Here is a 25,948-nt window from a genome sequence, read left to right as displayed (position 1 = left end):
TTTGCTTTTCAACTCTATCCCTCTAGAAATGAATCCTCGTGTTTGATTTGTCTTTTTATGACCTGATTAACCTGGGTCGTTACTTTTAGTAATTTGTGTATCTGTACCACTAGATCCCTTTGCTCCTCTATCCCGTTTAGACTCTTATTATCCAAGCAGTGTGTGACCTCCTGATTCTTCATTCTGCAAGTTTATTAATGCCCTCTTGCATTTTGATGCTTTCTTCCTTTGTATTAACTAAATCCCCCAAGTTGGTGTCGTCCACAAATTTTGGAATTGTACTTCCGATTCCCGAATCCAAATCGTTAATGTAAATTGTGAAGAACAGTGGTCCCATCACCTGGAACTCCACTTCCCACGTTTTGCCACTCTGAGTAGCGACCCTTAACCTCTATTCTCGGCTTTCAATTTTGTACCCAACTGACCTGACTCCACGTGCTCCGAACTTAGCCATGAGTCTACAATGTGGTACATTATAGAAGGCCTTCGGAAAACCCAAATATATCACATCTACTGCATTAAACTTGTCTACACTTTCTGTTCCTTCTTCAAAGATTTCAATAAGGTTGGTCCTGTCCTTTGGGTTATCAGATTAAGCCTTGGCCGGTTTACTTGCTCTTGGAGCTCACAATGCTGGTTTTCTTCGGCAGCAGCACGGCCTGGATATCAGACAACACCCTGAGCGATGGTCACCCGTCCCAGCAGCTTGTTGAGCTCCTCGTCGTTGCGGATGGCCAGCTGCAGGTGTCTGGGGATGATGCGGGTCTTCTTGTTTGTCCCGGGCCGCGGGGCCGGCCAGCTGGAGGATTTCAGCCGTCAGATACTCGATGCACAGCAGCCAGATAGACCGGGGCTCCGGCACCCACACGTTCAGCATAGTTCCCCTTCCGCAGGAGCCTGTGAACACGGGTAACAGGGAACTACAGTCCGCCCCGGGATGAGCGAGACTTGGCTTTGGACCGAGCTTTACGGCCTGTTTTTCCTCTTCCAGACATTTCCACAATCTCACAAACACTTTCACAAAGAATGAAGAAATCCTCCCGCACTCGCCCTTCTTATACCTTCTGGAGGAGTACAGCGGGGGCACTTGTGATGGGTCTCTCTCAGAGTGTTTACACTGCCCGCTCACCCTCACTGATATTCTATCTTTGAACTGCTGTAATATTGTCCTTTTGTAATATTGCTGCTCCTCCTCCTTTCCCTATTTCCCTGTCCTTTCTAAACATCTTATAGACTTGAATATTAAGCTGCCATTCCTGCCCAGTTGGTGGTCAGGTCTCTGTAATGATTTAATGGAATTATTTAACTTTACTCAATGTCTGATGTGAGCTGTGGTAAAATGTTTTTCCAGCTGGTCAAGTATTGCAGGTATCGACTGTCCCTTCAGTCCGATATCAGGTGAAGAATTACTGGCTGGTGTGGAATTTCCATTGATTGGGGGTTGGTGAAATCGACTGGGCGGAAACAGGAACTGCAACAGAGCGAGAAAGGATCCGTCAGAAACCAGTGAAAATGAAGAACAAAATCCAACAGCCTGCAGTGTCTGTTCAGGGTCTGATGTTTGGGAACTATTTTATTGTTGGTTATTTTCAGCGATGGTGGTATAGTGGTGAGCATAGCTGCCTTCCAAGCAGTTGACCCGGGTTCGATTCCCGGCTATCGCATTTAAGTGTTCTTATTAGTTTATTTCCATCAGAAACTGTTAAGTTTACAATCGAATTTGATGCAGTTCAGTTGGATCTTGTTTCCAAAACATAATCGGGTGTAATTATGGTAAAATGTTTTCAACCTTCATTTCTTTTCCCTACAGAAGGAAAAGAGGAAAAACATGCTGGAAATACTGAGTTACCAAGGGTCTAATGAGAGTGAGGAAGGGAAATGATATGTTCGCCTTTATTGTCAGGGTGTTGGAATATAAGTGTAAGGAGGTCTTGCTGCAATTGTAGTATGAGGAAATATTGCGTAAAATTGGCCAATATTCGGTGGAGTTTAGAAGAATGAGAGGTGATCGCATTGAAATGTATAAAATTCTTAGACGGCTTGACAGGGTAGATGTTGAGAGTCTGATTCCCCTGGCTGGAGAGTCAAGAACTAGAGCTCATCGTCTCAAGATAAGGAATCGGCCATTTCGGACCGACATGAGGAAACATTTCTTCACTCAAGGGATTGTGAATCTTTGGAATTCTCTACACCCCAGAGGGCTGTGGATGATCAGTCGTTGAGTTATATTGAAAGCTGAGATCGATAGATTTTTGGACTCTTGGGGAATCAAGGGATATGGGGATGGGGCAGGAAAGTGGACTTGAGATCGAAGATCAGCCATGATCTTATTGAATGGTGGAGCAGGCTCGATGAGCCATATGGCCTATTCTGCTCCTATTTCTTATGTTCTTATGTAAAGAGCTTTATTTCCAAGTGTGCTGACGACAATAATTTAGGTAGTACAGTAAACATTGTAGATGGGAGCAGAAATTTGCAAAGGGACATTGATAGATTACGTGAGTGGGTGAAACTGTGGCAGATGGAGTTCAACTTGAGGAAGTGTGAGGTCATCCCTTTGGTCCATAAAACGATAGATCAGTTTATTTTCTAAATGGCAAGAAGCTAGGAACTGTGGGGGAGGAGAGCGATTTAGGGTTCCAAGTTCAGAAATCACTAAAAGTGATCACTAAATCACAAAAAAATGTTAAAAAGGAGATTAAATTTTGATCTTTATCTCAAGGGAATTGGAATAAAAAGTAGTGGAAGTTCTGTCACCGTTATACAGAGCTCTGTTTAGGCAGCATTTAGAGTTCAGTGCTCAGTTCTGGGCACCGCTCTCTCTATAATTGCTTGGAATGAGAAGGGTTTTTTCATTAAAGGAAGCTGACTGAACTGCAGGGTTTTTGAAGAGTTACGCTCAGAAATGGGAGCGGAGCTCATTTACTGCTTCACATTGTTACAACACATTGAGGAGAACAGCATCAATGAAGATAAAGGGAATGAAATGAAATGTGTCACACAGTTACATCTCGCTGCTCTGTCTGACCATTTTAGTCGCTACTTCCCTGCAGAGGGATTTGAAAATTTGAAGGAAAAGCGTTGGGTGAAAGATCCTTTTGCTTTCGAAAATCCTGAATCAATAATGAGGCTAAACTTGATGCCTGAGCAAGAAAACGAGCCGGTGCGACTCACCTTTGAGCACACTGAAAACAGGCCACAAGTCATTCAGTTTGTCATCTTTCTGGATCAGTGCTTTCAAAGAATATCCTCTGTTATGATTACTGCTCTGTTGTTGCTGCCGTTCCCAACAACCTACATGTGCGAACTGGGATTTTCGACTTTGAAAAGGTTAAAAACAAGAGAAAGAAACTCAACAGCGCACCTGATATGCGAGAAGCACTTTCATCCAGTGATCCAGATTGGAACGAGATCATGACCAACTGACAGACCCACCCCTCACATTAAGGAAGTGAAACTCAACCTGATCTTCTTCTACTGTATTTATACTGTATTTAAAATGTTTTTCAAGCAACATCGATGTCTCATTTTAGTTATTACTTGAAGTGAAGTGAAGAGCGAGCATGGACTGACCTTTATTGGGATTTGATGAAAACTCCAGTCTGAAATTATTATTGTTTGGGGTCCCTGGGGGACGTGTTTTTCTTCCATTGTGTCACGAGAAAAATAGTTTGAGAAACTCTGTTCTACATTGTACGGTCAATGTCTGTTCATCAAAACCGCTCTGAATTCCTCAGTCTGTATTTCCAGAAACGGTTCTGTGGGCGACGCGCGCAATGGAACTCTGACCCACAATCTGCGACTAATGGCGACCGGAGGGCCCACAATCCACCGCGCCCCAGAAAACCCTCTATCTCTCCAAGGCGCTGATTTCTCCAGCCAGCGGCCCTTGCCGCGCCTGCGCATTGCGCCCCTTCGAATGGAGATAGACCGTATTCTACCGCGCGCGGCATTCTGGGTAATGTCAGCCGCCATTGTAATCCCCACTTGCTGATAATTCTCTGATGGGGTTTAGAAGGGAGAGGTTTATCCAATCAAAAGCAAAATAATGCGGAAGCTGGAAATGTGAAATATAAAGAGAAAATGCTGGAAAGCAAGTGAGGCAGCGTCTGTGGAGAAAGAAACAGAGTTAACGCTTCAGGTTAGAGTTAAGATTTCGTCAGAACTGGAAGAAGTTAAAGATTTAACAGTTTTTAAGCAAGTAGAGAGCCAGGGAAAGGTGGGGGGAGGGAAAGAAGAAAAGGGAAGGTCTGTGATAGGGTGGAGGGCAGGAGTGATAAAGCGACAAAAGGGATGATGGTGCACGGGGAGGAGGGTGGTAATGGGTCAAGTAAAGAAACAAAAGATGGGTCGAGAGGAGCTTTAAATGGTTCCAGTCAGTTAGATGTGTAAAAGAGACTGTGAACTGAAAGAAGCGCTTTTGAAGCTGAGAGAGAGGGTCATGCTGTGTAACCGGGCGCAAACACTCACCCACAGCCCAAACAAAATTTATTTCCCACTTGGCGTGAAACAACCATCCATGTTATTTGATTTTAATTAGTTTTTGTCTCTAAATTGTATCATCTTTCTCCGATTGTATTTCCCAACTCAGATTCAAGGCCTCCAAACCAACCCAAATGTTGGAGATGGTGCGATGGGTTTAGATTTCAGCAGAGAAAGGAGGGTGAGTGTGTGGGACGGGGATTTACAGTCTGGGGGAATGAGCAGGAAGAATGTTCCATAGAAACTAGATTTGCCTGTTCTGAATTTCTATCATGTATTCACAATGAGGAGTTTTGTTATCTACTTTTACAGGTTCTTACAAGGGGAGGATTTGCAGACAGGAAACTCGGACCAATCATCACATCAAGATCTGACTGTCACTCAATTCACCAGCACCTGAAGATCATCGGCCTTTGAACATAGAAGGAGAAATGTTCATCGGTTCTGTCTGTGGGAAAAGATTTCAAACATCAGTGTAACTGGAAAAGCACCGAGACACACACACCCGAGTGAGAGTGTTCCAGTGCACTGACTGTGGAAAGAGCTTTAACCAGTTACACAGTATGAAAACACATCACACCATTCACAGCGGGGAGAAACCAGACACGTGTTCTCTGTGTGGACGAGGCTTCAACTGATCGTCCAACCTGAAGAGACACAAGGACACGCGCACCATGGAGAAACCGTGGAAATGTAGGGACTGTGGGAAGGGATTCAGTTACCCATCCCAGCTGGAAACTCATCGACGCAGACACACTGGGGAGAGGCCGTTCACCTGCTCCGTGTGTGGGAAGGGATTCACTCAGTCATCCCACCTGCTGAGACATCAGCGAGTTCACACTGGGGAGAGGCCGTTCACCTGCTCCGTGTGTGGGACGGGATTCACTCAGTCATCACACCTGCTGAGTCACCAGCGAGTTCACACTGGGGAGAGGCCATTCACCTGCTCCGTGTATGGGAAGGAATTCACTTGTTCATCCGGCCTCATTGACCATCAACGTGTTCACACTGATAAGGGATGTTTCAAATATTTTGACTGACAATAATTTTAAAAGCAGAAATGAGCTGCTGAAACACCAACGCACTCACACTGGGTGAGGCCGTTCACCTGCACTGAGTGTGGGAAGGGATTCACTCAGTCATCCAACCTGCTCACACACCAACGTATTCACACTGGGGAGAGGCCGTTTACCTGCACTGTCTATGGGGAGGGATTCACTTAGTCATCCCATCTGCTGAGAAACCAGCGAGTTCACACTGGAGAGAGGCCGTTCACCTGCTCCGTGTGTGGGAAGGGATTCACTCAGTCATCCCACCTCATTGAACATCAACGTGTTCACATTGATAAGAGACTTTTTAAATATTCTGACTGTGAGAAGAGCTTTAAAAGAAAAAGTGATCTGCTGACACACCAACGTACTCACAATGGGGAGAGGCCGTTCACCTGCTCCGTGTGTGGGAAGAGATTCACTCAGTCATCCAGCTTACTGATACACCAGCGAACTCACACTTCAGGGAGGCCATTCACCTTCTACGTGTGTGGGAAGGGATTCGCTCAGTCATCCCACCTCATTGAACATCGAATTGTTCACACGAATAAGAGACTCTTTAAACGTTCTGTCTGTGAGAAGAACTTTAAAAGCACTGGGGATCTGCTGAGACACGAACGTATTCACACTGGGGAGAGGCCGTTCACCTGCTCCGTGTGTGGGAAGGGATTTACTCGGTCATCCCACCTGCTGAGTCACCAGCGGGTTCACTTGTGACTGCAGGGGTTGGATTCTGCTGTTATTGCTGCTGTCAATCACATCCAGGACTGAACCATGTTCATTCTGACAGTTGGGGTTTGTTTCTGATGTTAATAATCTCTTTTACTGGGCTGGAGTTTAATATTCTGTACAAGTGCCAAATATATCAGCTTTCTTTTAAACACAGTGTTTCTAATCCTTGATATCTCGATGATAAGACAAGCAGTTTGAGGACTTAAGATGAAGTGAGTGGAATCCATCTCAGAACTGAGTTCCTCCAAATTGTTCACATTGATAAGAGACCCTTTAACTGTGCTGTCTGTGAGAAGAGCTTTAAAAGAACGGGAGATCTGCTGAGACACGAACGTATTCACGCTGGGGAGAGGCCGCTCACCTGCACCGTGTGTGGGATGGGATTCACCCGATCATCGCACCTGCTGAGACACCAGCGAGTTCACATATGACTGCAGGGGTTGGATTCTTCTGTTATTGCTGATGTTAATCACATCCAGGACTGAACCATGTTCATTCTGACAGTTGGGAGTTGTTTCTGATGTTAATAACCCCAATAACTGGGCTGGAGTTTAATATTCTGTACAACTGTCAAATAAATCAGCTTTCTTTTAAACACGATGTTTCTAGTCCTTGATATCTCGATGATAAGAGAAGCTGATCGAGGAATTATAATGAAGTGAGTGGAATCCATCTTAGAACTGAGTTCCTCCACCATTTTAAAAGATGGATCTACAAGATGACCAAGTCTGACAGGACAGAAAATTCTATTATATCACAGGGTCCACTTCAATCAGCCTGAGCAGATTTCCACTACCCTTGTCTGAAAAAGAGCTTCCTGATTTCAATCCTAGACACCGTCACTGTAAATTTAAGGTTATGTTCTCTTGTTCTGGATTCCCCCACCAGAGAATCCATTTATCATTTTAAATATCTGGATCAAATCATCCCTCAACCTTTTAAACTCAAGGGAATGCAAACCAAGGTTATGCAAACGGTCCTCATAATTGAACCCTTCAAGCCCCAGTATCATTCTGGTGAATCTGCACTGTCCCCCCTCCAAGGCCAATATATCCTTGGTGAGGATCAGTACTCCAGATGGGCTCTAACCAAGGCTCTGTCGAACTGAAGCATCACTTCCTTCCCTTCGTATTCCAGCCCTGGAGATAAAGGTCATTAGTATGTGATTGTTTTTGTATCTGTGCACTAGCCTTTAGTGATTTGTGTACATGGACACTCAAATCCCTTTGCTCCTCCACCATTCTCAGTCTCTTACTTTAAGAAAATACTCCAATGTTTCCTTTTTATATCCAAATTGAATGATCTCACACTTCCCCACATTGAACTCCACCTGCCACAGTTTGCTCATTCACTTAAACTGTCCCTTTGTAACTTCCTGCTCCAATCTACACCACTGACTGTGCCTCATAACTTAGTGTCATCTGTAAACTTGGACCTATAACTCTCTATTCCTTCATCCACGTTATTGATAAACATGGTGAAAAGCTGAGGCCCCAGTACTGATCCCTGGGGACACCACTTGTCATATCCCCCCAATCAAAGAACTTTCCCTTTATCCCTACTCTCTTCTCCGACCTCCCAACCAATTCCAACCCAAGTCACAAGGACACTTTCAATTCTGTGCACTCTTATTTATTCCATTAATGTCTTGCGCTGAACGTTATCAAATCCCTTCTGGAAGTCCATATAGAAAACCTTCATAGACACTCCCCTGTCCATCTTGTTAGTTACCTCAAAAAATCCAACGAGATTCGTCAGACATGACCTGCCCTTTACAAATCCATGTTGTCTCTCTTTGATCAGCTCAGACTTGTTCAAGTGCTCAATCATTTAGTCTCTGATGATAGATTCCAGTAACTTCCTCACAACTGACCTTAAACTGACAGGCCTGTATTTTCCTGGTTTCCTCCTCTCTCCTTTCTTTAATAACGGAGTGACGTTTTCAATTTTCATCTCCAAAGGCACAATTCCTCAGTCTAGAGAGCTTTGGGAAGTTATGACTAATGCATCTGCAATTTCCCCACCCGTTTCATTTAATACCCTGGGGTGGAAACCATCAGGTCCTGGAGATTTCATTCGTTGTTCGCAGTTATTTATTTATCCGATTGTGTATAACAAGACTGAGTGCTCCAGCACCGACTGTGTCGATAACAGGACTGAATGTCCCAGCAGACTGTGTATGTAACGGGACTGAATGTCCCAGCACTGACTGTGTGTAAAACAGGATTAAGTGTCCCAGCACTCTGTGTGTATAACAGGACCGAGTGTCCCAGCACTGACTGTGCGTATAACAGGACTGAGTGTCCCAGCACTGACTGTGTGTATAACAGGACCGAGTGTCCCAGCACTGAATGTGCGTATAACAGGACTGAGTGTCCCAGCACTGACTGTGTGTATAACAGGACCGAGTGTCCCAGCACTGACTGTGTGTATAACAGGACCGAGTGTCCCAGCACTGACTGTGCGTATAACAGGTCTGAGTGTCCCAGCACTGACTGTGTGTATAACAGGACTGAATGTCTCAGCACTGACTGTGTGTATAACAGGACTGAATGTCCCAGCACTGACTGTGTGTATAACAGGACTGAGTGTCCCAGCACTGACTGTGTGTATAACAGGACTGAGTGTCCCAGCACTGACTGTGTGTATAACAGGACTGAGTGTCCCAGCACTGACTGTGTGTATAACAGGACTGAGTGTCCCAGCACTGATTGTGTGTATAACAGGACTGAGTGTCCCAGCACTGACTGTGCGTATAACAGGTCTGAGTGTCCCAGCACTGACTGTGTGTATAACAGGACTGAATGTCTCAGCACTGACTGTGTGTATAACAGGACTGAATGTCCCAGCACTGACTGTGTGTATAACAGGACTGAGTGTCCCAGCACTGACTGTGTGTATAACAGGACTGAGTGTCCCAGCACTGACTGTGTGTATAACAGGACTGAGTGTCCCAGCACTGACTGTGTGTATAACAGGACTGATTGTCCCAGCACTGACTGTGTGTATAACAGGACTGAATGTCCCAGCACTGACTGTGTGTATAACAGGACTGAGTGTCCCAGCACTGACTGTGTGTATAACAGGACTGAGTGTCCCAGCACTGACAGTGTGTATAACAGGACTGAGTGTCCCAGCACTGACTGTGTGTATAACAGGACTGATTGTCCCAGCACTGACTGTGTGTATAACAGGACTGAGTGTCCCAGCACTGACTGTGTGTATAACAGGACTGAGTGTCCCAGCACTGACTGTGTGTATAACAGGACTGAGTGTCCCAGCACTGACTGTGTGTATAACAGGACTGAGTGTCCCAGCACTGACTGTGTGTATAACAGGACTGAATGTCTCAGCACTGACTGTTCTTCCAGTGTACATGGGCTGTGGGAGGAGATAAATGGGTGCGGTAGAATCCATGATAAGGTGGAGTGACATGGGGTTTTTCGTGGAGATTAAATCGGTTGGAGTAGGTGACGAAGATAGGGAGGGGGCGAGGCCTTCGATGGATTTGAACACGAGGATGAGGATTTTAAAATCGAGATGTTGCCGGACCGGGAGCCAATGTAGTAACTCACGAACAGAAACATACGGTTCACTGCCCGGCAGACAGGTGGTGAAGACATTGATGTCCGCGGGGGAACAGTCAGGTTCACAGCGACAGTCGAGTTCACAGACTCCCCCAGTCAGGTCACAGGTACAAATGAGAACGGCTGGAACAAGACACACACACACAGAGATCTTACAACAGAGCACGGACGGTCTCAAAGACCACCTCCCTCCCTTGTCTGAATCCACGATCGCCGTCTTCTCCATCTCCCAAAATCAATCTGCAGACTTATCCTCCCACTGCTTTCTGGTCACCGAATTACAGCCTCCAGATACCCAGCACAACCCACGTAATAAAAAATAATAATTCTGAGGAGAGAATAGAGAAGCTGGGATTACTCTCTTTGGAGCAGAGAAGGTTTAAGTGGAGATTTACCAGAATGGTACCGGGGATGAGGGTCTTCAGTTACGGGGAGAGACTGGAGAAGCTGGGATTGTGCTCCTTGGAGCAGAGACGGTTAAGGGGAGATTTAATAGAGGGGTTCAAAATGAGGAGGGGTTTTGATGGAGTCGATGGGGAGGAACTGTTGCCATTGGCGGGAGGGTCGGCAACCAGAGGACACAGATTGAAGGGAATTGGGAAAAGAGCCAGAGGGAGATGAGGAGAATGTTTTTAGGCAGCGAGTTGTTCTGATCTGGAATTCACTGCCTGAACGGGCGGTGGGAGCAGATTCAATAATAACTTTCAAAAGGGAATCGGGTCAATCCTTGGAGGGCGGAAATTTGCGGGACTGTGGGGAAAGAACAGGGGAGTGGGACGAATCGGATCGCTCATTCACAGAGTTGGCACAGGCGCGATAGGCCGAGCGGCCTCCTTCTGTGCTGATTGATTCTCGCTCACTTTTGGACTCCGACCCACGGCCCGTTTGACGGGGAGGCGGCAGAGTGACTCCCCCCGAGCCCAGCTGGACACCGGGCGCTGCCCGAGTGGAGATTCACGGGGTCCGCAGGAGGCCCCGAGTAACTCGCCCGGTCTCCATACCCCCCACCACCCCCGCTCTTCCCTCTCACACCCTAACCCTAACCCTCTCAGGCCACTCTCGGGTGCGGTCCCTCCCCCTATCGGTGTCGCCCCCGCCCGCCCGACGGCCCGAGGCCGCCATCATTATCCTCCTGGCGCAGGCTTGTTGCAAAAGGAATGCGACACAGGGACTGCACGGCGCATGCGTGCCGTTCCTCGGGTGGGAGCGGCACGTAAGCCTCGTGACGTCAGCGCGAACAGTTGATTGTCGCTTCCGTGATTCAGGTGATGGGAGGTGCCAGCCCAGGATTGTGTGGGAGGTGGGAGCTGTCAATCAAAGGGCCCGGAGTCAACACTCACTGCGCAGAGGGTTTGTGGAATTGGTTTAAAAATGCAAAATCTGCAAGAATGAAATAAAAATAGAATTGTAAAAAAAGGGAAAAAATTGCAAATACAATAAGCTGAATTGAAAACAAATGTCCAAACTCACATAAGGCTGATGGTCTGGGTCCTTCCGCCACTATTAGTCTTCTCTACCTGGGGCATAGGATGAGCAGAATGCTTGAATGTAACTTTTTTAACGCAGAGGGTGCTGGGCGTATGGAATGGACCAGTATGGGAGGCAGTGGGGCCTAATTGTATCAGGAGATTCCAGCGAGTTGGCTGAGTACCTGACAGTGGTACCTTGAGATAATACAACCTAGAAATTGGGACCTTGAAAATTATTTCTGTACATGTACACGAACGTTTAGTGACAGGACACCCAAACTCCTTTGCTCCTCTACAGTACCTAGTTTCTTACCATTAAGAAAATACTGCTATTTCCTTTTCTTTATGTACTGTGTACAGTTCTGGTCAACACATTCCAGGAAGGATGCAATTGCACTCGAGAGGGTACAGTGGAGATTTACGAGGCTGTTGCCAGGACGGGAACATTTTAGCTATGAGGAAAGATTGGAGAGGCAGGGATTTTTTCTTTGGAACAAAGGAGGCTGAGGGGAGATTTAATTGAGGGGTACAAAATTATAAAGGGCCTAAATAGAGTGGATAGGAAGGTCCCATTCCCATTAGCAGAGAAGTCAATAACCAGGGGGCATAGATTTAAAGTGATTGGTAGAAGGATTAGAGGGGAGCTGAGGAAAAGGTTTTTCACCCAGAGGGTAGTGGGGGTCTGGAACTCACTGTCTGAAAGTGTGCGAGAGGCAGAAACCGTCATCACATTTAAAAAAGTACTTGGATATTCACTTCAAGTGCCATAATCTACGAGGCTATGGACCAACTGGTGGAAAGTGCGATTAGGCTGGGTGGCTCATTTTCGGACGGCGCGGACACGATGGGCCGAATGGCCTCCTTCTGCGTCATAAATTGTCTATGATTCTATGATTCTCACCTGGTGCCGGCAATCGGTGTTCTTTGTAAAACTCCCCACATCTTTACTGTCCGGCTCTGTTTCAGTTTTTCACATTCCATTAAAAACTTTCACGGTGAGACGCGAACTTTTTTTATATTTCAAAATACAATTTATTTCATAAAATTCATGAGTGTGCACAGTTCATGGCGAATATCAGAGTTACAATTCAAAATAATACAATACAGATCACACACAATCCAATTCCATTATTACAATTCAAAACAAAACAATACAGATCGTACATACTCCGATTCCATTACTACAATTCAAAACAATACAATACTGATCATACACACTCCAATTCCACTATTACAATTCAAAACGATATGATACAGATCGTACACTCTCCGTTTCCATTATTACAGTTCAAAACACAATAAATATCTTCTTATACATGCTGTTCAATACAATGTGAGATGGATTTAACCATGGCCTTTCGCGTAGAGTCTTTGCATAGGTCGCATCTCGCTTCAATGCGTCGCACAGTACATTCTCCTGGACCTTGGAGTGTGCCAGTCAGCAACACTCGGTCGTGGACAGCTCCTTCAGCTGGAAGACCAGCTGGTTTCGGGCAGACAAAACGGTCTGCTTCACCGAGTTGATGGTCTTCCAGCAGCAATTGATATGTGTCTTGACGTGCATCGCAGGGAACTGCCAGTAGAGAACAGCGTCCAATGTTTCCGAGCTGTTGGAGAGGAACCGTGACAGATACTAATGCAACTCTCTTGACACCGTCTGTGTGAAGGGGCAGTCCACCAGGAGATGGACGACGGTCTCGCCCCCGCTACAGCCTCGAGGGCAGCTCGCGGTGGCGCTAAGGTGCCGTGTGCAAGAAAGACAGCAATAGGCTGGCCCTTCTCGTCACCATCCAAGTTAAATCATGGTGCTTGTTGGTCAGTTCCAACGATGAGACGTTCCGTTAAATAGTTTCGACCGTCTGGTCGGTAAACTGCCCAATCGGATCCATTCTCTCCATTCCCTGCAGGACCCTGCGAACCTTCCATGCTGACCACTGTCTGATGGCGTTGTGGTTGAAAGGGTTCCATTTCAGGAACTTCTCCACCTGGGACAGCTGATGGGTTACGGTCCAGCTGGGCGGGACGTCCTGCATCTGCTCGGCCAGCATGGCCAGACCCGTCCTTCTCAGTGTGGGGACTGTCACTACCATTGGTATCAAACCCCAAACTTGCTCCACTTGATTACACGGCTTGCGGTTGTAACATGCAGAGATGGAACGGTTCAATTTACACTCACCTGAAGTTCCCTTGAACCACCCCTTTATATAACTATCTTGGCTCAAATTTGGAGTCTGACCATTTCTAAGAATTTTAAACCTTTTTGGATCCGGGTTAGTAAAAATTCTCCGAACATTTCCTGCTGGTGGGACCTCGAGGGTCTCGGTGGACAAGGCGGCCAATCAGTGATTCGGGCAGTGGACACATTTCCCTCTTTAATTCGGCCTCTTGTTAGGAATATCCCTGGACTGTGATGGGTGTAAATCTTAACCTTGTGACCTCCAATGATGTGGAGGAACTTAGAGAGGGCGCAATACAATGGAAATACCTGCCTCTCTCATACTGTATAGTTTAGCTCAGCTCCCTGGAGACAAGTCGATGCAAAATTAATGTGATTAGTCTTACTATCATGGACCCGCCCAAGCATGGCGACGGAACTCTGTGATCAGGAAAGTGGGTAAAGGGTACAGCCTTTTGTATAATGGGGGCGGCAAGCATCGGACCAGTAGCAAGTCTAGTATTCAGGGTGGTGATGATGTTGGTGTGTCTCTCTGTCCACTGCCGTTAAACTCCCTCCCGAAGTAGGCCATAGAGGGGAGCGGCAATTTTTGTAGTCAGAGGTATAGTCATCATGTAAAGTCAGAGGTAAGATCCCCACACAATCCTGTCATACCCAGAAACAAGTGCAGGGAGGTCTCTTCGGTGAGCTGTGGTAAGGAGGTGATAATCTTGACTTTATCCTGGTCCACAGACCGGGACCCTGCCCGTAGGATGAAACCAAGGAACTTGACCTGAGATTTCATCAACTGTAGCTTAATAATATTGAACTTAAGTCCGGAGGACTCCAGTCGATGGAAAACCTCACTCACCATTCGCAGGTGCTAATCCCGTGTCTCGGTATGTATTACGATTTCATCGACATATTGGATGACAGCCCGGGGATTCACAGCCCTGTCAAATTTCCTTTCATGTGAGCAGGAAAAATAGCGGGGCTGTTGTGGGAACATTGAGGGAGGACGGTCCAAATGTACTTCTGTCCTTCGAAAGTAAAGGAGAATTTGTATTGTTTACCGGGGTGGAGTGGAGGGTTCCAGAATGCGTTCGAGATATCTCTCACCGAATGCCAGTGAGAACGATGGACCGTTCGAGATATCTCTCACCGAATGCCAGTGAGAACGATGGACCGTTCGAGATATCTCTCACCGAAAACCAGAGAGACTGATGGACCGTTCTAGATATCTCTCAAGAATACCAGTGAGACCGATGGACCGTTCGAGATATCTCTCACCGAATACCAGTGAGACCGATGGACCGTTCGAGATATCTCTCACCGAATACCAGTGAGACCGATGGACCGTTCGAGATATCTCTCAAGAATACCAGTGAGACCGATGGACCGTTCGAGATATCTCTCACCGAATACCAGTGAGACCGATGGACCGTTCGAGATATCTCTCACCGAATACCAGTGAGACCGATGGACCGTTCGAGATATCTCTCACCGAAAACCAGTGAGACCGATAAACCATTCGAGATATCTCTCACTGAATACCAGTGAGACCGATGGACCGTTCGAGATATCTCTCACCGAATACCAGTGAGACCGATGGACCATTCGAGATATCTCTCACTGAATACCAGTGAGACCGATGGACCGTTCGAGATATCTCTCACGAATACCAGTGAGACCAATGTACCGTTCGAGATATCTCTCAGCGAATACCAATGGGACCGACGGATCTTTCGAGATATCTCTCACGAATACCAGTGAGATCGATGGACCATTCGAGATATCTCTCACCGAATACCAATGGGACCGATGGACCATTCGAGATATCTCTCACCGAATACCAGTGAGACCGATGGACCATTCGAGGTATCTCTCACCGAATACCAGTGAGACCAATGGACCGTTCGAGATATCCCTCGCTGAATACCAGTGAGATCGATGGACCATTCGAGATATCCCTCACTGAATACCAGTGAGATCGATGGACCATTCGAGATATCCCTCACTGAATACCAGTGAGATCGATGGACCATTCGAGGTATCCCTCGCTGAACACCAGTGAGATCGATAGACCATTCGTGGTATCTCTCACCAAATACCAGTGAGATCGATGGACCATTCGAGGTATCCCTCGCTGAATACCAGTGAGATCGATGGACCATTATGGATATCCCTCGCTGAACACCAGTGAGATCGATAGACCATTCGTGGTATCTCTCACCAAATCCCAGTGAGACCGATAGACCATTCGAGATATCCCTCACTGAATACCAGTGAGATCGATGGACCATTCGAGATATCCCTCACTGAATACCAGTGAGATCGATAGACCATTCGTGGTATCTCTCACCAAATCCCAGTGAGACCGATAGACCATTCGAGATATCCCTCACTGAATACCAGTGAGATCGATGGACCATTCGAGATATCCCTCACTGAATACCAGTGAGACCGATGGACCATTCGAGATATCTCTCACCGAATACCCGTGAGACCGATGGACCACTCGAGATATCCATCACTGAATACCAGTGAGACCGATAGACCATTCGAGATATCTCTCACCGAATACCAGTGAGGCCGATGGACCATTCGAGATATCCCTCACTGAATACAAGTGAGACCGATGGACCATTCGTGATATCCCTCACTGAATACCAGTGAGACCGATGGACCATTCGTGATATATCTCACTGAATACCAGTGAGACCGATGGACCATTCGAGTTATCTCTCACTGAATACCAGTGAGGCTGATTGACCATTCGAGATTTCCTTCCCTGAATACCAGTGAGACCGATGGACCATTCGAGGTATCTCTCACTGCGTACCAGTGAGGCCGAAGGACCATTCGAGATGTCCCTCACTGAATACCAGTGAGACCGATGGACCATTCGAGATATCTCTCACCGAATACCAGTGAGACCGATGGACCATTCGTGATATCCCTCACTGAATACCAGTGAGACCGATGGACCATTCGTGATATATCTCACTGAATACCAGTGAGACCGATGGACCATTCGAGTTATCTCTCACTGAATACCAGTGAGGCTGATTGACCATTCGAGATTTCCTTCCCTGAATACCAGTGAGACCGATGGACCATTCGAGGTATCTCTCACTGCATACCAATGAGATCGATGGACCATTCGAGATATCTCTCACCGAATACCAGTGAGACCGATGGACCATTCGAGATTTCCCTCCCTGAATACCAGTGAGACCGATGGAACATTCGAGATATCTCTCACCGAATACAAGTGAGACCGATGGACTATTCGAGATATCTCTCACCGAATACCAGTGAGACCGATGGACCATTCGAGATATCCCTTGCTGAATACCAGTGAGACCGATGGACCATTCGAGGTATCTCTCACCGAATACCAGTGAGACCGATGGACCATTCGAGATATCCCTTGCTGAATACCAGTGAGACCGATGGACCATTCGAGGTATCTCTCACTGAATACCAGTGAGACCGATGGATCAGCTTGATTACCATCTCTCTGAGGCTACAATAGAACTCATTGTTGGAATATATTTGTTTAATAGCCTGTAATTATCTGCTGCTCATCAAGAGCCGTTTGATTTCCACACGAGCCACAGAGCAGATTTGCCCTCCGACAGACCATAATTTTCCTTTACACGCCTGGTGTTCTAAACTTGTTTTATCGCTCCCACGCTCTCCACCAAATCTCTCAAATAGGAGTCCTATCTCCATGGAGGGGTGTGTGTGTGTGTGTGTGTGTGTGTGTGTGTGTGTGTGGGGGGGGGGCTGCGGTTATCGCCTTTTACCTGAATGCTCAGATCCATTCGTCCACATTCATGTCAGTGTTTGACAAACACTTTCTGTTGTCTTTCACACACCTGTCGAACCTTGGGCTCAGAGATGTAGGGGGTAATTTCACCTTCACTGCTTGGGCGGTAAACTGATGAAGCAAAAAATAAAATTGGGCCGATTCTATAAGGGGCGGGTGATCCGCTCCACCAGTTCAGCCCTCAGCGATGGTGAAAATTTCCCTCAACGTGTTGTGAACTGATGCAGTTGAGACAATGGACCATCTTATGGGCTTCAATAATTGATACTAGGGCGTAGGTGAGGAAAGGTGTGGCCGATTCTAAGTATCTCCGCCTGGCGGAAATGGGCTGCTAGAGAGTAGTAAATGATGTCAGTTCACTTACAGTCCATTTAACGCTGGCGCTCTTGCCTCCACCATCGTCGGTCGGGTCCTGAGAGGAGCAGATGGAACAACACCCACCTGTTTCCGGTCAGGCCACGTGTAATATGTAAATCAGAGTATTATGACGTACACAGGACACCATTTAAAGTTGGTTTCAAATGGGTGGATGAGCCGCCCTGTCGATGGGCATTGAATGGTCCAGAACACTGCGAAGTTTCTATTTAACTTATATTTTGTGGGGCAAGGAGGAGCAGGAGAGCTTTCCCTTGGCCTGCTGCTACCTTGCGAAATCTCTCGACCTCTGATCGTCTCGGAAATGTATCAGGAAGTTTCCTTATAGATCTGTGTAACCAGGCCCAGCCTCATGTCCCATTAAACTCCCTGCAGTGAGTAAACATTGCTGTACAGCAGCTCAGAGAGGAAGCGATCTCCAGAACTCCCCACTGGAGTTTGAAATTACATTAATAATTTACCTATTAGTAACGGTCCGGGTGTTGGTCCATGATGATTCTGTTCTGGTCAAAACAAATGTCCCAATGAACAGGACGCTGTCTGACCCTGACAGCTCACCCTCAGTCCATCCCATCGGGCATTGAGTGCGATGGGCAATAATCATCAACCAAAAAGGAGGATTTGATTGTTTTCATTTCAGGATTTAAACATTTAATATTGAAATCATATTATTTCCAGGCTAATAACAGCAAAACATTTCATGTTAGAATCACATCATGTATCATTTCACAACACCGCATTTGTCGGGTAAAATATAATTCCTGTCTGGTATTTCCAAATTTATTTAGAGTATTGGATTGATATAAGTTCCTTTAGTGAACTCATTGATGTCAATGGATGGTAAAATCAGGCGCGGTGAGTAACGGGCGCCCTATCCACTACCGCCCGTCTTACGCCACCGCCAAACGTGAAAATCTACTTCACTGACTCTATTTAATTTTGGATGAAAAATCATCAGACGTTTCTATGATTTAACGAAAGTAACAATTAGATTCAGTGGGTATTTCACCCCGTTCTTCAGCTCCTCTCTGAATTTAGTCTGGGTCACAGCATAAATACACGTGTTGGTGCAGGAACTGAGAAGCTGAAGCATGAATGCGGCTGACTCAATGTCACTGGCCGTAGAGTACTGGGCGTTTGCTATACGCGCAGAGATAACATAGAAAACGATTGTACTCAATAACAAGATAAAACTGCCGGTTATACTGAAGAGTAAAATGATGGATTTCCTTCGGTTCTCCATCTCTGGATCCTTGTGATTCTCTCCATTGCTGCGACCCCGGAGTCCCCGGCGGACTCTACTGGCCGCTAAAATGTGCCTGGCGGTGAGAACATTGAACAACAAAATCAGAATGAATGGGAAGCAAGGCGTAAACACAAAATAAAGCAATTCAAACGCTGCCCATGCGGGTGAAGTGAAAAAAGTCGGTTTCCAGACACAACCCCGGGGTACATTGTCCATTATATATTCCGGGTCAAATACAAAGTACCAGGGAATGTTTATTAAACAGCTCAGCGCACTCACCACCCCGATAACAGCAGCCGCCGTTTTCTCAGTGCGATATTTTGTTTTCAGCTTCTGACAACAAATGGCCACAAATCGATCAAAGGTGAAAACTACTGTGAACCAGACAGAGGCCGCTGTGGCTGCGAAACTGAGGGGGAGAATGAGGCGGCACACGGGGGTAATGGTCAAGAATGAAACTGGGAAATAAATATTAAAAATGCGGGTCAGCATTACAGCAGTGATAACGACCAGGAGATCGGCCACTGCCATTCCCACCAGGTAGACACTGATACATTTGGAGAGACCGCACTTTCCTCGGGACAGGATCACAATCGCCACCAAGTTAACTGTAAGAGAGAGAAACGAAAGCAGAAAAATTACTGATCAGACCTGGAGACAAATCATCAGTTTGAGAGGATCTGGGGTGAAATTTCCAGCTTTGTTTCTGCATCAAACGGTGGAAAGTGATTCACTGACCTGGGCAGCGCGTTCCGGCAGAGAAATGTTTATTTAACACAATTATCATTAATGAATTGGGAAATTGTTATAGAAAGTGAGTAAAGTGATCACCATATCCACTGGAAGGGCTGAGTGAGGGCACAGTGCCGGTGGGGAAAGGAGAAGGGATTTTAAAGACCTGGAATCCAACAAGTTAAATCCGTATTTGGGCTCCAGATGGACGAGAAATTGAGCGAAGAGCCGGGAAGGAGAGAGCACAGGGGGAGATGCTGCTAGTTTGTTGCTGTGGGTGACGAGAGCCGAGACGGACCGGCACAAAACGGGAAAGACCAAGATCCGTGGCGGTGAGTTTGAGCTTTGGATTGGATTGGAAGAGGCAGCTGCAGGCCGAACGAGTGAGTGGGATTGGGAGGGGGACAAGGAAAAAGACATGTCTGAGCTGGAGGGGGGTCAGTAGCAGATGGTTTGGGAAAACGAATAAACTGAGCAAGGGATGAGGAAACAGAGGATTCAATGCAGTGGGGGGAGAAGCTGGGTTTCACAGGGAGAGACTGCAGCAGACTGTTAGAGGAAATCAAATCTATAGGTCCCACTAACATAATCCATTCAATAAATTCAACCTTTAATTTCTTTGGTTATTAGTATCAATGAACTGCTCATTGGTTACATAATGTGTTGAATAAATTTAATTTGCATAATCAATTAAAATTACATTAAAATACAAGCATTGAATTAGCCTCGTCCTTTATTGAATGAAGCTGACACACAGCATTTAGACTACAACATCCCAATAATTCAATGCGGTAAAGAAATCACTGATTTTGTTCATTAAATACATTTCAATTATGTTTATGTATTCAATCAGTAAACAAGTAAATGAAACATCCAAATAAACAGACTGAGGACCTGATAGCGATAAACACACCCGGCGAGAGTACAATAAAACACTCACAATCTGACTACATCCTAATAACGCCTTCAAATCACATTTCCCCTTCATAATTGTACTGGAAGCTTCACCAGTTCATTCCGATGAATTATTCACACCGCTGCTGCTCTCTCTCTCCCCCTCTCTCGGTCTCTGTGTGTGTATCTTTCTCTCTGTCTCTCTCTTTCTCTCCTTTCTTCTCTCCCTACCTCTCGTTTTCCTTCTCAGTTACTTTCTCTATCACTCCTCTCTATGTCTCCGCACTGTCTCTACTCTCTTTCTCAATGCCCCTTTTCACATCCGAGTAAATCCGAACATCCTGCACCTGCTTTCTCTTCACCAGCCCCGTGTTCCAATGATCCTATTCTTAATATCAGTTTGTTAAATGGTGAAGCATCTGTGAACAGTTTAATATGTCCACAGATCATCCAAGTCTCCACCTGTTCACCTACACTGTTCACTTCATCTATAATGCATGGAATAAACAGAATTGAATCCCTCTTCCAGACATACCTCACAATAATTGAAATTCCTTCTCCTGTAATTACAAAGTACAGCGTTAGATGGCGGCATTGTTCAATTAACAAAACACCAACATCACCGCTGCTCCTTGTAATCTACAGATAAATAGAAGGGCTCGTGATTCCAACAGATAAAGTGCAAACTGATACAACATAACTTCAAAATATTGCATTTTACAGTGAATTCATCCACAGTTAATCAGAGAATGAGATGTGAAAGAATCAGCATCAAACTCAGTTCAGTAACCAGACATCTGAAGCGGCGTCAGATACACACACAATGAAATAATATTTCATAACAGTGACAATCAATAAATACATTGAAATCCCTGATAAACTGAAGCATGTTATTGGGGAGGGAGGACACTGCACTGCCTCCTTGTAACACCGAGACCCTGAGCTGTCTCATGACTAATCACTGAAAACACATTTATGAAAAGAATATTCCAGGAGAGGTTAGTTCCAAAACATGAAACTGTTAACAGCTCCTGGTGGTCTGATACCAGCTATTAACCCAGACACCTGATTCCAAAACATTCAGTACAGAGAATATTTCAGTAACAATGACAAGGTTAGATATACAAGATCATAACGCATACAATGCAGCTGCTGCAAGACAAAAAGTCAAGAGACTTAGGACAGTCGATCAACTGATAGAACAGAACAGTCCACTGCGTAATACACGATGGGAGAAAAATAGTGCCAAGTACAGCAGCGGAGTTAATATCGATTTACACCATGAACAGCTGAGATAATGGCTTACCTGGAACCCCAACGGCTGCAAGAACTGGATAATAAATACATTCTATCTGATACATTACTAAATATCCCATTTCTGTGAGAAGCAATGACTTCTGTTGGCCTGGAAACCGCAGCTCCGGCAGGCAGTCTGTGTGGATTCATTACAGCGATCTCTGATTTATACAGGGGGTAAATCTCCACTGACACGGTTATACCCCTGATCATTGCTATTAGTTACAGTCACCTGAACAAACACATTACATCAGCAGCTTTGCCTCCGATGTTAATGATGACGTGGATATATCACAAACATCTCAAAGTTCAGAACCTTGTCTTAATGAGACCTCTCTCAGGAATAACGTTAAAAGCTGTGCTCAGAAAGGACTGGTCCAACAATGAGCGGCTCCATTTACAGTTTTCATATAATTGTATTGACCATGTTCACTCCTGGTGATTTATTTATACATTTTACAGATTTCTCCATATTATACATTGAATCGAGGGACACAAGCAGACCCGTTTCACCTTATTCCTGCAGTTTCCCAGTTTAGATATGAATTTGGAGTCTCTGACACGAAGGCAGCCTCTGAAAGGGACTCCATCCTTTCCGGCAATGCTTAACAACACTGTATGTGAAAACTATTCTCCTCACATCCCCTCTCGTTGCTTTGCAAATTATTTTAAACCTATGTCCTCTGGTTACCAATCCAGTTGCCAGAGTAAACAGTTTCCCATATTTGCTCCATAAAAATCCCTCATTATTTTGAACACCTCTATTAGGTCTCCCCTTATCCTTCTCTGATCGAAGGAGAACAATCCCAGCTTCTCCAATCCCTCCAGATAACTGAAGTCCTTCATCCCTGGGATCACTCTGGTAAATCTCCACTGAACCCTCTCCAAGGCCTTGACATCCTTCTTAAAGTGTGATGCCCAGTGTTGTACACAATAGTCCGGCTGAGGCCTAACCAGTCTTTTGTAAAGGTTTAACATGACTTCCCTATTTGTGTATTAAATGCCCCTATTTACAAACCCATTTCTCCCTTACACTTGCTTAACCGCCTTATCAACTTGTCCTGCCACCTTCAAAGTTTTGTGAATATGCGCCCCCAGGTCCCTCTGCTCTTCCACCACCCTCAAAATAGTACATTGACTTACATCGAAACTCCAGCACGGAAACAGGCCATTCGGCCCAACTGGTTTATGCCAGCTTTCATACTCCACACGAGCCCCCTCCCTCCCCACTTCATCTAACCCTATCAGGATACCCTATTCCTTTCTCCATCTTGTGCTTATCTAGCTCCCCCTTCAATGCCTCTATGTTATTTGCCGCAACTACTGCTTGTGGTAGCGCGTTCCACATTCTTACCACTCTTTAGTAAAGAAGTTTCTCCTGAATTCCCCATTGGATTTATCAGTGACTATCTTATATTTATGTCCTCTAATTTTTGACTCCCTCACAAGTGGAAACATTTTCTCTACGTCTATCCTACCAAACCCCATCATTGTCTTAAAGGCCTATATCAGGTCACCCCTCAGCTTTGTCTTTTCGACAAAAAAGAGATCCAGCCTGTTCAGCCTTTCCTGATAAGGATATTCTCTCAGTTCTAGTATCATCCTTGTGAATCTTTTTTGCACTCTCTCCAATGCCATTATTTCTTTCTATAATATGGAGACCAGAACTGTGCGCAATGCTCCAAGTGTGGAAAACCTGGGCTCCACACAAGTTTAACATAACTGCTTTGCTTATCAATTCTATCCCTCTAGATTTGAACCCCAGTGCTTGATTTGCCTTTTTAACCTGTGTGGCTACTTTTAGTGATATGTGTATTTGTGCCCCAAGATTTTATTCTTCGAGTATATTCTGTGCAATACAAGCTGAAATGGCCTTACACTATGGCCTTTCCCTATAGACCCTTTCCATAGGTCGCACCTCGCTTCATTACGTCCCTCAGCACGTACTCCTGGATATTGGAATGTGCCAGTTGGCAACACTCGGTCATGGACAGCTAAATTAGCTGGAAGACCAGCAGGTTTCGGGGGGACCAAAGGGCCTCCTTCACCGAGGTGATGGTCTTCCAGCAGCAGTTGATATCTGTCCCTGTGTGCGTCCTGGGGAACTGCCCGTAGTGCACAGAATCCTGTTTTACTGAGGTGTTGAGGATGAACAGGGACAGAAACAAACGCATCTGTCTCCATACTTTCTGCGCCAAGTGGCAGCCCACCAGGAGGTGGACGACGATCTCCTCCCCGTCGCCGCCTCGAGGGAATCTCACGGTGATGCTGAGGACAGTGAACCTGCTGCTGATGGAACCAAACGTCGGTGACGTCGTCCATGTATTCGGAGGCCTAAACCTGAGAGCATCCGCTGCCTAGGATAGTCACCCCCCTGATATCTGCATCCGACCTGATCAACGCAGCAAACTGCTCGATGCAACATACGATCAAGGCCGCGAAGAGAGGACAGACCTGCCTGACTCCCGAACCGATTTGAGGCCTCTTCGACACCTACGCATTGGTTACGACTGTGCTACGGATGTCTGCGTAGTGCAGCCAAATCCAATCGCGGATTCCATCCCCAAAACACATTTTGGAGAGCACGACCATCATGTACATGTGGGATATTCTGTCAAAGGTCCCCTCCTGGTCCAGGCTGATCCCTGAGCAGCGAACGGCTATCAGAGATCGTCCTGCTGGGTACAGGATATGCCTGATCCGGGTGGATCACCAGCTCCAGAGCAGACGTGACCTTAGACAGAATCTTCTAGTCGACATTTATCAAGGAAATGGGTGGCCAATTTCTGATTTTTTTCCCTTTCCCGCTTCCACTTGTAGGTAACCGTGATGATGCCTTTCCTCATGGACTGACATGTTGCCTGCCAGAAGCAAACCCCCGTACGCTTCCAGCAGGTTTGGGCCTATCCAGTCCTTCAGAGCCGAGTGCAACTCAACCAGTAAGCCATCACTGCCGTGACTTCTACTCTTCTCGAAGGACAAGACTGCCTTTGTCAGCTCGTCCAATGTCAGTGGCCGATCCATGCCCTGCTGCTCGCTGTCCTCTAAATCCGCCGTTATAGAGGACAGGAAGGACTGGGAGGCCGTGCTGTCTTTGGGCTTTGAGTCGTACAGCCCGGCATAAAAGGATTTGCTGATCCTCAGTATGTCGGCCAGTGAAGTCGTCACTGAGCCCTCTTCTTCCTTCAGGCTGCTGATCTCAGAGGTCTCTCTGTGCAGATTCTGGAAGAAGAAGTGCGAGCTCTTCTCGCCCTACTCCACGGAGCGGACTCTGGGCCAGAAGATGATCTTTGAGGCCTCGGAGGTGAAGAGCGATATTTGCTGGTCCTTCACCTGTCTGAGATCCCTCCCCTCCCCCGACATCGACCCGCATCGACTGCAGCTGGAGCAGATCCTGCATACTTTTCTCGAGTTGTGACACTTCCCTCTGTCTCTCTCTCGCCTCCTGAACTCCATTGAGGATGAAGAACTTCCTGATATTGGCCTTGATCGCTTCCTACCAGTGCACCGTGGTGTCGAAGAGGGGTTTCACGGTCCTCCACCCTGTATAATCCCTATTTAGTTCCTCGATGTTCTCCGAGGTCAACAGTGTCCTTCGGTCCTCCTGCGATTGGCAGTCGGCCAGCAGGAGGCAGTGGTCAGAGAGGAACACCGGCTGGACGTCGGTGGATCTGATCTTGAGCGTTGGGGACGCAAACAAGAAGTCTATCCTGGATCGGATGGACCCGCCCGGCGTGAACCAGGTATTTCTCTGCGCAGCTCCATGTACAGGGCTGATGAAGATGTCGCGAAACTTTGTATCTTTCACCACCTCCATCAGGAGTTTGGACGTGGTGTCCAGTATTCCCCCGCCCCTGCTGGATCGTCCAGCCGCATCGATGATGCAGTTGAAGGCTCCTGCGAGAACGACTGGACAGGAGGTCGCCAGCGGCATCGGGAGATGCTGGAAGACCTCAAGCCGCTCGCCCCTGAGCTTCGGGGCATACACATTAGAATCATAGAATCATAGAAAAGTTACAACATGGAAGGAGGCTATTCGGCCCATCGAGTCCACGCCCGCTCTATGCAAGAGCAAACCATCTAGTCCCACTCCCCC

General features: G+C 46.4%; 1 protein-coding gene and 1 non-coding gene across 2 annotated transcripts in view; both read left to right on the top strand.

Annotated features, from left to right (window-relative positions):
- The window catches only part of LOC137314523 (NACHT, LRR and PYD domains-containing protein 3-like), a 374,540-nt gene that overhangs the window by 141,922 nt on the left and 206,670 nt on the right, over positions 1-25,948 (top strand). The window lies entirely within an intron of this gene.
- On the top strand, positions 1,593-1,664 carry trnag-ucc (transfer RNA glycine (anticodon UCC)). The gene has a single exon. It is a non-coding gene; the product is annotated as a tRNA-Gly (tRNA).

The sequence above is a fragment of the Heptranchias perlo genome, unplaced genomic scaffold (assembly GCF_035084215.1).
Source record: "Heptranchias perlo isolate sHepPer1 unplaced genomic scaffold, sHepPer1.hap1 HAP1_SCAFFOLD_52, whole genome shotgun sequence".
Taxonomy (NCBI): Eukaryota; Metazoa; Chordata; class Chondrichthyes; order Hexanchiformes; family Hexanchidae; genus Heptranchias; species Heptranchias perlo.
Note: the sequence above shows the minus strand (reverse complement) of the source record. Positions and strands in the feature narration are given on the sequence as shown.